This window comes from Pinus tabuliformis, chromosome 9 (assembly GCF_031772625.1).
Source record: "Pinus tabuliformis cultivar Carrire ecotype Pingquan chromosome 9, CPIR1, whole genome shotgun sequence".
Taxonomy (NCBI): Eukaryota; Viridiplantae; Streptophyta; class Pinopsida; order Pinales; family Pinaceae; genus Pinus; species Pinus tabuliformis.
The window spans coordinates 319,498,948-319,514,203 of NC_142307.1; the positions used below are offsets into that span (position 1 = coordinate 319,498,948).

At 36.5% G+C, this 15,256-nt stretch overlaps 1 pseudogene; it reads right to left on the reverse strand.

Moving 5' to 3' along the window:
* Positions 1-11,598: 11,598 nt before the first annotated feature.
* On the reverse strand, positions 11,599-14,490 carry LOC149148512 (putative inactive purple acid phosphatase 28 pseudogene; annotated as a pseudogene).
* Positions 14,491-15,256: the final 766 nt, after the last annotated feature.

A 15,256-nucleotide genomic window follows, 5' to 3' on the forward strand; every position in this document is an offset into this window, starting at 1 on the left:
AATTTGGGTCAGACTTGTGGCATTGGAAAGAGGACACAGAGGGCTACTGCAAGTCACAAATTTAGAACTAGGTGATTGAAAAGTACAGAGTTACAGTTGTTTGAAGGTCGAGCTCCTAAAATCAAGAAAAAGCAAGATGAGGAAGTTTGATGGCAAGGATCCGGTAAATTGGATACTTCAGATGGAGCAATATTTTGATCTACATGGTGTACAACTGTTACAAAAGGTATGTATTGCATCTTCATATTTAGAACCAGATCAATTTTTATGGTACAAAGGGCTTTGTTCTCGTAAACAACTTGTTACGTGGTCAATTTTCACGGAGGAAATGATAGCACATTATGAGGATACAAAGAGCAACACCTTCTTTAGAGTAACACCACAACAATTGGAAAGAGTAAAAGGGCTTTGTGACATAGTGGAAAGCAAAATTATGGAAACCAGGAAGTGTACCCCTCACAACTATAAAGATGGAAGTGTTGTTTCTCCTAACCTTCCACAACCTACAAGGGTTACACCACAACAATTGGAAGAAAAAAGAGAAAAAGGGCTTTGTTACAATTGTGATAGAAAATGCACTAAAGGTCATAAGTGTGCTGAGAAGAAATTATTTTACATAGAATATGAAGAGGAGGAAGAAAAGGATCAAGAAACAACAAAAGAAGAAGATATACGTCAGGACCCCACCCCAGAGAAAGAAGAAATGAATCAGACGATATCTTGTAAAGCATTGGCAAGAATTACCACTCCTCAAACTCTCAAGATAGAAGGACATATCAAGAAGAAAAAGGTGCAAGAAGTTAAAGATCACATCGAGCATCAAGAAATGAATCCGACCACATCTTGTAAAGGATTGGAAGAAATTACCACTCCTAAAACTCTAGCGATAGAAGGACATATGAAGAAGAAAAAGGTTCAAGCAGTGAAGGATCACATCGAGCATCAAGAACAAGTTCTCCAACTTTTAAAGGATAACGCCACTTCAGTGCAAAATCAAACGAAACAACAGGTAGATCAACATCGTAGTGAAAAATGTTTTGATGTAGGTGATTGGGTATTTTTACTGCCACATCTCAAGCAAGCTATTTATGAGAAGGAAATGTTGGCAATACTACATGCACTTAAAAAATGGAGACCTTACCGAATGGGAAGACTCTTCAAGGATGAGGATGTGGAAGCATTGTTTTGTACTATTTATATTATCCAACCAGATTGGATAAACGAAGCAAGGGATGAATGGAAGAAGGAAGAAGAAGTATGGCCACTTATTCAAAAGTTGAAAAAGATCCCAATTCAAACAATATTGCCAGAAATTGAAGAGGAAAGAAAAATCATATTGGAATCAGGAGCAGTCACAGAAACAAGAACCCGACAGCTACGAAATCGATCAACTTCAGAGTATCTCATCAAGTGGAAGAACTTACCCGCTGAAGATTCCACATGGGAGGACAAGAATCTTATACAGAAGCATCAAGAACTACTCAAGCGTTGAGGACAACGCTTTTTGAAGGAGAGGGGCATGTTAGGCCCCTATACTACTAGTGTAACCCCTTATTTTTATTAGTACAACCCACTTATTATATTGATGTACCCATGTAGTGCCCATATTGTTACTATTGTGCCACATAGAAGCCCACTATTGTGATTATTGTGCCCTACAATATTATTGTTATGTAGGCTTTGATTGTATTGGGACCACTTAGACTCCTATATATAGAGAGGAGGTATTTTCATTTGATTCATCCAATAATTGTTCATTTATGTAATGTAAAGGAGGTTGCCCCCTCGAAGAGGCTGAATTCTAAGGCGTGGATCTCTCTTTTCTATCTTTTTGTGAGATGGTTTCATAACATCTTGAGGTTCAAGATGCATGCAAAGCCTTGAGCAGCGAGGCAACTGATGGAGACTTGGTGGTTGATAGGGGCGTATATTACCTCTCAACATACAGAGCCAGAAGAAGTGTCAGATGATTGTGGAGGAGCCACGATTGGTGCAGTAGCTTCAGGAGGTTGTGGAGTAGCCACAACAAGGGAAGCTGAGAGGAGATCGAGTAGAGACATCTACTCATGCAGAGACCTCTCATAGGGGAAAAATTCGAGCCAGGTGGGCTGAGGGATCGCATGCAGCCGTACCTCTAGGTAGGATGTGGGGAGATGTGGATTGATCGTCCCAAGGAGGAGGGGCAAGATCCTTGAGGTACCCAACCTCGTGGACGAGACCTTGCTATGGGAGCCCTGATGTGGAGTAGTAGGAATTGACTGATTGGGTAGAGATAGATGCGAATGGAGTGGCAGAGAGAGTGAAAGTGTAGGGAATCCCAGGATAGCGCATAGCTAGCACTCTGCAGCAATGGGAGAGGCACAAGTGTTTTGCACAGTGCTAGGTGGCACAGAGAGGTGTGCAATGGTGCGAGATGCATGGAGATGTTGCAGTAGCACAGATGTCAAAGAGGGAGCACTTGTCAGTAGCAGGTAGAGCTTCAGCATCAGAGTATGTTCCTAGCCCAACAGAGTGGTCAGTTGGGAGTGTTTTTGTTCCAAGTGTTGTTGGAGAAAGTGGACCGGGCAAATGTGTTGCATGCAGAACATTCCAAAGTTGCAGGATAGGTATTGTTGATAATCCATATCTTGTTGAGAGGGAGTGTTGAAAATGCAACAAGATGATGGATCTTAGTGGAAAGGAGTCACCTTCACTAAGTGGGCCCGCAGGCTATTTTTGGCGCAAAGTCTATTTTTAGACTATGTCTATTATTAGACATATGGATCATGGTCTATGATTTACAATATGTTATTTGTGGATGATTGTTCATGTTGGTAAAAATAGATGGACTTCTATTTTTAGACATATGGGCAGGTTTCTATTTTTAGACGGCCAGGCTAAAAATAGAACAATCGAATATTATTGTCTCACAATAATATTTGGACTATAAACATTATCTTATCCTCTTGGAGCACTTTAGTTTGGGCTACAAATGTGGCACATGTATTTGTCAGAAGGAAATGCACTTTCTTTGTGGGTCAGTTGAGCTATTGCATGCAGGACATTAGTTAGAACTCATGTGGTTGAGTTTGGTGGAGTTGATTGTGGAGTTGATGGAGTTGTGTTCAGTTTGACTTTGTTAAACTAGTTGTATTTTAGTCTAACTAAAGAATACTCTAGTGATGAGTTGTGTGAATTAAATTATTAATTAATTCACTAATTAATAACTCATAAAGCAACTGAAGAATACATCGGTTAACTCAGTGCATGTACAGTTCAGTGGAGATAGGTGTTAGAGGTTGAGATTGTTATCAGTTGTGACTATAGATGTGACTATAGTTGTGCATGAGATTTGCACATGCATGGATTGAGTTATGCCAATGAGGACTGCACATTGTGGGCCAATACCAAGGTAATTGTAGCATGTGCTCACGTGATTTTCACTTTGTATTGTGTAGTGGAGGCAAGCAAACCAGTGGAGGAGATTTGAGCCTGTGATTGATTCAGATCTGAGCTAGTTTTGTGTGGAACAGGTGGAGATAGTACTGAGTACTTGTGAGGAGTATTGTACTATGTATTGTTACATGTTCCCAATCATTATAATATACAGATAGTGTGGTGTTTTCAGCTGTATGCTTTCCCCAGGTTACATACTGTGTTAATGTGTGCATGTTATTGATGTTTCATTGATTTTAATGCTGCTAAATTGATGATCAACGTAGAGGAGGTTATGTATTGTGCATGTATTCCACAATAGTGCATAATCAGGATAATCTCTGTGAATAAGTGATTAATTATTCAATATTTCTACATATCTCTCCATTGCTTGCAATATTAGGGTGGAATATGTTTGTGAAAAAATACCCTACAATCTAAGCCAATCATTACTATTGAAGGACACAAAATTTTATTTATCTGTTTTTACAAGTCATGCATCCCCCTTATATACTTGATGATTTAGATAAGAAGTAAGCAAAAAACAAAAAGAATGTCCTATAGGAAACTAAATATCTAAATCAAACATAATATGAGAATGTCAATTGGATGAAGCCTCATTATAAGGATCAACAATTACCTCTGGGATGAGAGTTTGGAAAATCATGAGTTAGAACCAGTTTCATTCGAAAACCACCAAATCCATATGGAGTGCCAGCTGTAAGAAAAAACATCAATAAATATAAATATAGCTCATTTTCCAAAAATATAGTGATAACCATGCAAAAAAACGAATTCAGATGCATCAGTAAATGCAATATGAAAAAATGATCACTTTCACAACATAGAACATCCAAAATATGCTACATTGTTCTAGATTATTCCTTTAGAACTTGTTTCTTCAATGTCCGCAATTGTGATTAAAAAGTTGTCATCATTCACCACCACTTTTATACACCTCCATGAGGTGATTCATCAAGAGTCTTCAACTCCTTTGCAATTTCATTTATCACCCCGAGTGCGAGGTTCTCATTTTCAGCTCGTAACAGAAGATATATATGTATTTTTGTATGAATATCCACTTCAAAATGGAAAGCATCATAAACATTTATGCCTGCCAGAAACCATATTAACTGATCATGAGAAACGTGAAATATAATAGACTACATGTAATGCTCACCACTGTCCAGGATGTTGGCATTTTACATTCTGTAAATTGAAGGCTAATCATAACTCTGCACCTTTAATTCTATCATTGAGGACATGAAAGTAAATGAGACTTTCCTGCAATGTTGAAGGAAAAAAAATATGCCAAAAAAATATGTATTGGTAAATTCAAAACAAAGCCATTCACATGCCAAGTACTGATAGTTATTTATGTATAGGCAAATGTTAATAGAAAGCATATCAACCTCCAGTAAGATATGAAAGGCCCCAACTATTTACTGATGTAAGGTTTTTACTTTTGAAAGGAAAATGGACTTCCTTGTAGTAAAAGATAAACAAATTTATGTAGAAAATCTATGTATGAGGAGAAAAAGGGATAGAAAAATTTCATAATATGACAATTTAGTTGTTGGAAAACCTTACCTAGAGAAAATTGAGTATCTATAATGAGCTAAAAGGCCCCACCATCCATAAGTTTGGTTAGGATTTCTACCATGCCCCACTGATACAATTGCCTAATATTCAACTTGTAGGAATGGCTAAAAACATCCACTTGCTGATATGGCAGATGGGACCTCCCTATCTAGCAAGGAAGAAGCAATTTCACAACTCTCATTTACCTTGAAGGCTTGAGAATGAAAAATTCAGTAAGGAATGTGGAAAGAAAAGAACAGATAACATAGTCAAGGAATAATTGACAATCAACATTGAATAATTGACAATCCCAATAATTCACATACTTGAAAAAGCCCAGAATGAAAATTTCATTACACATATTTACAAATCCCTTACAAATACAACCCCCAAAAGATATTAGGAATGCATCTCTATCATAGACACAGGTTCACTATATAAAATTTCAAACTAAGAAGCAATCTAAAAAATCCCTCATCTACTGAATTGAATGCTCAAAGCCTCAATCAAAAAATTTAACCCAATTCCATGATAGAAAATCCTATCCCACATGAAACTAGGGTCAAAATGACACAAATAGAGTTGATTCAAAGTGCGACAAAGGAACCAAACCCCATACCTAAAACCCCCATGAGCTACAAAACAAGATTCAACCTTCAAGATTCATCAGATCTATTTTAGCTTGCAACATGATCGTTTATGTTGCTTCCACATGCTCCACTAACTATAAATCTCACCCAAAAATAACGCCATTGTCATCAGGGTGAATATTTTAATGCCTTTCGTGGATGTTAGAGCACATTTTAGTCCATTAAAGACATTTCCATCCTTTATGCATCATTAACCTATAAACATTGGCCCATCAATTAATCAGACCTCACACAATAAACTCCTTTGGAAATGCTATCAAAATATGCTGCCATGTGGATGTGGACCAATCCTTTATAACTGATTACAGAGTTGTTGTTCCACCATCACCAAAAAAATGTTCAGCATAGGCTACAACATTTGACTTGATAGAGATAAATAGATCACTAACTGTGTAAATATGTGGCATAATTGATTGATTAAAAAAAATCATGTGCTATGGGAAAGGCAAAATGAATAAAACACAAGGTTTTCAACTAACTGTCTAGCTACTAAAGGCATATTTTTCATGGAATTGGTAGGATGTTGCCACTACATGCCAAAGATTATCTTTGTCATTGCTTGGATCCTTGTTGTACCTTTCATAGCAGTAACCCCATTGAGGATCTCTGCAAACATGGCCATGTCAAACAAAGCACTCTAAGCAATCCAATCGTTAATCTCATTTTGAATAAACATTCATCCAACACACTCAATTCAAGAGTCTTACATCAACTAAAGTCTATTCTCAGGTAAAATGGAATTTAGTGGTCATGAATTTATAAGAATGCAGTAAGACATGGTAGTATGCCAATGGATAATTAATGATAAGATAAAGTGTTCAATATTCTTACACTGGATCATTTTACTCTATCTTTAGGCCCTTGATCTCTCCCATGGTATGATTTTTTCCTGAACATTGGCTAGAGAGTCCCAATCTTTTGAATATGAAGAGAACTGTCAAGTTTATATTCTAGCATAGACAGAATTGGTGAATGTCATTGTTTGAAAGTGCTTAGATGGATTATCCACAACAATAGTGGAACAAAATACAATTTAGTACAGAACAAAAAAATACAGTCAATGCTTCCCGACCCGAAAGTTTATGAACATTGTCGCTCCCACTCCTGCTTTCTACTTCCAAGCAACCTTGGGCCGAAGATATTTTTTTAAGAAAAAGTTTCAATTACATTACCTAATATGGATTTAATTTTGAAACTTAGCTATGCAATTTTGGCCATTCCCGCCAATCCTATTAAGGAGTTTAACTATCACAAGCCTAAGGTTTCCAGCACATGTTTTATGTGTCAGACCCTTGACCACAAGATTTGGAAACATTCCTTTTTGTCCAAACGAAACAACTGACAAACCTAAGCTCCTCATGCTCAACCAACCACTTAGAATATTCCTAGAGAAATGTTGAACAAAGGTTGGAAGAAATAATTCATAGACCAATAAGTTCTTATCTAGCTAGACATGTCCATATTATTAGCCACCTTCCAAGGTCATACATGTCATCAGAAGGCCATAAGCCTTTTAGAAACAAAACAAGGACACAACATGTTCTTCTCGAATACCTTCCTAAGAAAATGTAAACAAGAGTTCTTTCTAACCTCACGCACTCTTTAATTTTTATACCTCAAAAGATCCCATGGAGGCCCTAAAAAATCCAAAGATTGCCACTTGCATGACTTCTTCACTCATTTCTTAAGGGACAATTTATAACTCATTTGATTCCCTAAAAGCATAGGAAAATGAAGACAACATCATGGATATTAACAGTCTAATGGAGCACTACAGATATAGCATGTTTAGAAGAATAGGGCACTCATTTTGGGAGTCAAATATTTTTATTTATATGATGTGAAAATAAATGTTTCCAACATGAATATTGTTTTAAATTAAATTTGGCTGAACTATGGTGCTTGGTTTGCTAGATGTAGATGAAAAGGGGGATCTTTTCAAATATTGTTTAGCTAGAAAGAAACATAGATTAGCTTTATATGAGGAGAATTCTTGAAGGACTAAGGCAATGCTGGAACTGGTCAACTATGAAATTTGTGGTCCATTGAGGTGACTGTAAATATTCGGCGCAATTTAATTTTTTATCTTTGTAGATGTTTCCTCTAGGAAGATGTGGGTTTACTTTCTTAAATTTAGACAGATTCATATGTTGAATTTAAGAATATTAATACAGAAGAAAAGAAATCAAGTAAATTATAAAGATCATTCGGTCTGAGAGTCAATGTTAATTCCACTCTAATGAATTTGTCAATTTTGTAAGGAGGAAGGTATCCAAAGACTTGTTTCTACAACATATACACCTCAACAGATTAGGGTTGTGAGAAGGAAAAAATAGGATGATTGTTGGGATGTAGGGAAGTTCAAAATAGGTACTGAGTGAAAGGAGTGCACACTGCCATGTACCATTTCAAGAGGAATCCTACCAAAGGTAGGATGGAATCTCACACCAATGCAAGCTTAGTGCACAAGAAAATTGCATGGTTGCAACTTGAAATATTTTTTATGTAGTAGCATATGTTCTAATTCTATATGAGGAAATGTCAAATTAGATCCACAATGCAGAAAATTGATGTTAATTGAATATAATGAACAATTAAAGTCCTATATCTAGTTAAATATTACATTGAAGTTATAACATGGTGACTATTTCCCACCCAAGCAGATAACCACTAGGAGAATTTTTTTCTCCCAAATGACAACCTAACAGCCAACAGTCCTAGTACAATCAACATATAGCTATGCCTCAAATCTCTCCACATATGTTTAGTCAATGCTTTCTTCCTCACCTAGCATACATGAAGGAAGGTGGGTCATATATTATAAGACACACTAACCATTTTTATAATGATCTATTATCATTTAATGCTAAGGGCATTCTAATATGAATGACATGTTTATCTAGATGATTGACCACTCTTGGTTGTATCCTTGTTCCCACACTTCAGCTAGGAGGTGATTACTTTGTCTCTGGTCCAATGTGACCTTACGTAAGGCCTTTAATTTTCAAAATCTAGGAGGGGCACAAATAAGAGGCACTCATTGATAAAACATGCCCGAGGTAATTCAAACCTATTACTTTAAAACAATCTTTTTTATCCACTTCCATTTTTTGGGTTGATTTTCGTTTGTCACCAGTATTGGCACCCTTCATCCTCATATTTAAGTGAGCACCTATAAGAGGTTAATGAAACTAAAAGAAAGATAAAATAATTTATAGCCACAAATGAAAGAAAATGTAAAATGAAAAATATATCTATGATAAGTAAAGTGTTTGGGCAAAGCCCTAGCCTGAGCTCGACTCCCCTCATTAGCCCTCACCTGATTCCTCACATATCATGCTCTATGTAAATATAAGAAACTTATGAAGGTCACAACCCTGATGAGCAAGGAACCACTACCTATTTAAGGGATATTTGAAAGAATCAAGCAAGTACGTTACCCAAGCTAATGCAAGAAAGTAAAAGAAAAGACATTAAGTAAAACGCATGCCAGAGGGGTCGTAAAAATAGGCCAAAGAAAGGGTAACTGAAGCCCCCATGATTGTTCCATCTTCTCATCATTACACTCAAGATGTTCAACCCCATTCAATTGGTACCAAGGAAATGGCATCATCCCTAAAGTCTTTCCCATTCCATGTCCACCTTTATCACATGCACCTATGGATTGATGTGTCTTCCTAGGAACTTTCCTTCCCCTTAGGGTTGGAAACACCTAATAGGGCTAATGAATAGCCATCACAAACATAAGTTTGGTAACTTGCTTACAAATCATCAACTAGAATGACATTTGAAGGCAAGGTTTGTGTGAAGTATTTTGGTGCCCCTAGCATTAAATATGGTCCACTATGATACTTTCATGGTTTCTTTACCTAATAATGTTGATCTCACTTGATATTAAGGGTATGTAGTGGTTTTTTCTCTCAAATTCATTGAATATATCTTAATGAATGTCTTGACACTTGTACAGTAACTTGAAGAGGGAGTCTAGTTCAACGTGACTGCACTTACCACCTTGCAACCACAATGTCAGCCTGACATAAATGAGTCCTCAGATAGATATATGCCAACTTCTACACCTCCAAATCTTGAAACATTAAGCATAAGGACTAGGATGTTTCCAAAATTGATGATGTTCCCTAGAGGACCTAGGATGCCCGCAATTTATCCTTGGAGCTACTTGATGAGCATTGTCTTGTTCCATATTCGAAATGAGGATGATGATGACCAGAGTGACTTTGGGAGGGTTAATACACCCTTTCAAGATGATGTCATGCACTAAGTTTGCAACATCACAATTGTAAACCCTAAAGTGATGACATATGGCCTCTTTATGATGACATACGACTTGAGGAGTTATGGCTGACGAGTTGTGGCTTGATGATGCACCCTTTCACATTGATGGGACATCTCAAAGTGAGGAGCACTGTTGGACACTCATTGGGATTTTCCTTGATGGAGATGTTCAATTGATGATGATGACATTTTATTATGTTTCAACATTATGAGAGATATCTTATAGTTTAGCATATTACCTATTTCCCTTTTGAACACTTAAAGTTGTAATTTTAGGGATTTTATGTCCAATTCGACTTGGTTACTCCCCTATAAATAGAGGGAAGTCGAATTTAGTGTATCATAGTCATGGAAACTTAATGTTTTCTCTTGCAAATAGTGCACAGTAGTTCTCTCTCTTTCACTTGGACACACTAGCTAACCAAGTATGTGAATTGTCTTGGGGAGGATATGTTTTGCATGTAGATACTTTCTTTGAATTGTTGAAGTCATTATTTCTTGAATGGTCTAAGTTTAAAGTTATTTTTCTTCCATTTTGCATTAACTGTTGAAATTAGGGTTTATCTTTTGCAATACTAAAAATTCCAATATTATCTATGTACTCTTGTTTCTTATTATGTAAAATTTGTCATCATGTATCCACTCCTTGAATCAAAAGTCACTAGGGTTTGGGAGTACAATTAATTCTCTCTCCTTCATCTTTGTCCAAGGGTCCTCTTAAACTTTGTCATATTGACTCCATTGCCCAAATGATAGAAGGCACTAGTCCTTGTGTGTCCAATTGAACATAGGGGCTAGGATGTTGGCAAATTGATGATGTGCCCCAAAGGACCTAGGATGCACCCAAGTTGTCCTTGTACCTTCGTGATGAGCATTGTATTGTTTCAAAGCCCAAATGAGGATGATGATGAATTGAGAGACTTTGGGAGGGTTGGTACACCCCGTCAGGATGATGTCAGGCACTAGATTTGCAACATCATCCTTGCAAACGACAAAGTGATGACATGTGGTCTCTTGATGATGACATATAGCTTCAGGAGTTGTGGCTAAGGAGTTGTTGCTTAATGATGCACCCTTTGACATTGATGGGATGTCCAAGAATGAGGAGCACTCTTGGACACTCATTGGCACTTTCCCTGATGGAGATGTTCACTTGATGATGATGGCATTTTATTATGTTTCAACATTATGAAAGCTACCTTATAGGTCAGCCTATGACCTATTCTTCTTGTGAACACTTAAGGATGTAATTTTATGGATTGATGGTTGGTTTTTTAATTTGAACTCCATATATGATGGTTGGTGAGATTTTGTCCAAAATATGTTCTAAAAAGTGAGATTTTGCCTGTGAGATTTTCTTGGTAATTCTCACTTTTCATATGTTCTAAAAATCAAAATATGTTGTTGATTAGGCCCATAGTTGGTATAGTCCTCTTAAGAACATATCACGTGGATTGCTTAAAAAGAACTAAGAACAAAACTGCCAACCTAAACATGAAAAATAAGTCATTCTGGATTCTGAACTTTTGTGACCGCCATTCTGGATTCTGAACTTTTGTGACTGCCCAAATTCTGAACTTTTGTGACTGCCCAAAAGATTAATGGACCAGTGACACACCACTGTAGAGCTTGAACTGAACTTTAACAGACCTACTTTCAACTATTTGCTCCATAGTGTTTGTTCATCAATTTTAGTAAATGTTGTATCATCTAAGCGTTTCCAAGTTTTTATACTTGTAACACCTTGCCATGTTTTTTCACCTTTTTCAAGAGTAGCCATAATCACTCTGGCTCGTCTTGACCATCCTGCTTTTCCATAAGCATGGTAGCCAAATTCCCTGATATTTCCCACAAAAATCATTGACATGGTCGTGACCTGTGAAGGCTGCCTTGATGTCCCCAGTACTTACAAAAGTGCTCAAGACACCTGAGTTTATGGAAGCACAACCCACTCCTTCCTGCATTTCACCCACAATTTCTGAACCTCCAAGGTACCATTCCTCATACAGAGGAATATGGAAAAAGCCAAGAGCTGGAGCTGGATCAGTCTGTGGAGCCCATCCACTTTTATATGTATCCTGCCAACATCAAAATAAAACAAAATATATGCCTACAATGAATCTTTTTAGCCCTCTCATGTCCAAAATATGTTCTAAAATCAACAAGCCTCCAGACAAGAATAATGCAACACTATATAGGTGGCATGTGCCTCTTCAAGACAAAATTTTAGATTTGATAAATCAGGCTGGAGTGGTAGAAATATGTGCTCAAAAAGCATATAAAATACAGTATACCCTTTCAGAAAACCTAGCTATAATAGTGCAGAAACATCTCGGAGCCAAGCTTGCTAGCTTTCTTTGATCCACCCATAGCCAGAAATTCCAGGAACAGTCGACTTATCACCGCTATCCAGAAAATAAAGATTGAAAACACTCTTGTTCTCTAGCTCTGAACCCAAAGCACCTTTAAATTCTATATTATAATTTCCAAAACCATCAACTATAAATATTTGTCTGTCACTTGGATTATTAGAAAGAGGGTTGACCTTGGAAATGGAGCAATCCATGACAGATAAATACAGCATCAACTCTTCACGGGTCATGGTAGATTCCTGGTCATGATTACCCAACACTGTTGCCCAAGGAAGCTTGGATTTTATTGCAGGAGAAAATGTAACATCCAAGGTCAATTTCTGGTGCCATTAAAAGTATCTAATGTTTGATCGAGTCTGGATGTTCCATAGGAGAGTTTCAATCCTCAACCCTTCACCAAGAAATTTAAACCTAGAACATGATAAATATTAAACCTCACAAACAAAGAAAAATAATTTTCACATTTAAATATGTCTTGTGCTTTAAATTCACATAAACATGGTGAGGCTTTCCTTCTGTTTGAATATTTTTCAACATCACTTGATAGTCACGTAATGCTAGGGAAAATAGAAAACCATTAATCAGCATTTGTAAAAGTCAGTCTGCAATAAAAGAACAAGGTGGCTCCATGAAAATAATGAATGAGGGAATTAAACAATTGTCTAGACAAGTCAGTGTAGCTTGACAAAATGACTCTTCATGCCCTTGAATGTGGCAGAAGATTGTATATTTTTCAACATCAATTGATAGTCACATGATGTTATGGAAAATAGAATACCATTAATCAACATTTGTAAAAGTCAAAGCCTGTAATAAAAGAACAGGGTGATTCCATGAAAAGAACGAATGAGGGAATTAAAAATTTGTCTAGACAATTGAATGCAGCTTGACAAAATGACTTTCCTTATCCTTGATTGTGGAAGAAGACACCATAATCAAATTCACCGTGAATTCACTATCCTCTTCAAATACACATAAAAATGCCTATTATCTGCCAAAATTGGTGATGTGGATGCATTAGAGTACATGCATCACTTCAGAGTAACAATTTAATCGAAGTCTACAGAAAATAAGAAACAACATAATGAAATCATGTTTTGTATGATGCTTTGTCAATTTTGCTCAATGCCTAAAGAAGCGTAAGTAAATTCCCCCTCCTGGCATGCCTGAGAAGGAAGAGTAGGAAATTTTGAATTTATAAAGAAAATGCATGCCTCTTTAGATATTAAGATGGACAAGATTATGAGGATCCCCTATCCCCCAATTGTAATAGAAAAGTTGTTCCAAATGTTGTTGATGAAGTTCAACCCTTAACAAGTGTAGTGTGAAGGAACCATTCATGTAGAGTGGCTGAATAAGTTTCTTGTGATGTTATATGACAAATGGCTTTTCTGTCACACATAAGGCATATACATGAATCATGCTTTGCTTAGACAATGTTCTGTTAGTCTAGGGTTATGTGGTTTTTGGTGTATGGACAGTCGGTAAGGATAAATATTTTTAGAGTTTGCAAGCAATTCCAATAAAGTGGTGATTGCTAGATGTGTTTTTTGCAGAATAGTTTCCAGTATTGAAAATGTTGCAATGTAAATGAACACAAATTATCTGCTTTTTTGAATTATATATGATTGAAAAACATGTTGAGTATTAGGAAATAGATAATTGTCTACTTGTTTAACATGAATTTATTGTTATTTTATTTTTCGGGTTTTTGAAGTGTAAAAAATGGTGCAAAAGTGGCGTTTATGCATTGAAGTGTCTTGCTTTCCAAATCCAGGTCGAGCAGTTATTAAATTCGTCCTTTACAATATGGCAACAAATCATTTATTTCATGGAAAGAGAGAAGTGCCTGGAATCACGAAAAACAATGAGGCATATTACATTGCCCTTGTTGAAGAGCTAAAAGAGGCAAAACAACATGATTTCAATGATATTGAAGTCTTCACCAACTCAGAGTTGATAGGTAATCAGATGAAAGGCATCTATCGGGTTCGGAAGGACAATTTACAACCTCTTCATAAGGAAGCAATAAATTGGAGTTTTCAATTTCAACATTTTACCATCAATCGCTCTGCAGATATTGAAAAGATGTCCACTGATATAATGTCCAGAGCATTTTTAAGCACATATGTAGATGTCAAATATGACATAGCATCACCATCCACTGCAACAAAAATCATTGATCACCATCAATATAGATCCCCATTGTGTGAATGGGTTGTTGTTATCATTTTTCTGGGGTCTATCATAGCATGGTTCTTTCAGTAAAGAAGAACCTATTAATGTTTTATTTTTCCCCAACATGCAATGATTACGGTTTTTTGTATGGGAGACAAATTTATGGACAAATGTTATATATTCCATGTACATGGAAAAATGTATTTTGAGAAAAGTAACTGGTTCATGGTTTTGTGATTATCATTAATACATTATGGTGTTGTCTAATCCTTCCAAACACCTTCTCAAATCTTTAATTCTAGAGAGATATTGATATGCTATGTGATTTGTTCGTTGGTTGTTGATCAGTGATGAAAGGTTTCTTTACTATGTTTATAAGGAATTTATTCTTAATAACACTATTATTTCTCAATCACCCAGTCACTCTTCCCGTCTCCACCTTGGATTTCATCCCAATAGTTTTCCCAGATCACAACTCTATTTTGGCTTGACTTCTCTGTATTTCAGATCTTGTGCTTGTGGATTTATCATGATAGTCAGGACCTAGTCTTTTTAAATCAAAGGAAATCTTGCTCATGCTGAGTGTGTCATAAGTAATGAAATATCAATATTTCTCCAAGAAATCACATCCATCATGATGGTCTCCTATGCTAAATCTCCCATGTGACCACTCCACTTCCTCCAAATCTTGCACTAGTTTTTCCTCTACAAAGGGATTCTTACATAAAAACTAGAAAATATGCGGTTGGTGTTCTGGATGTTCTTGTA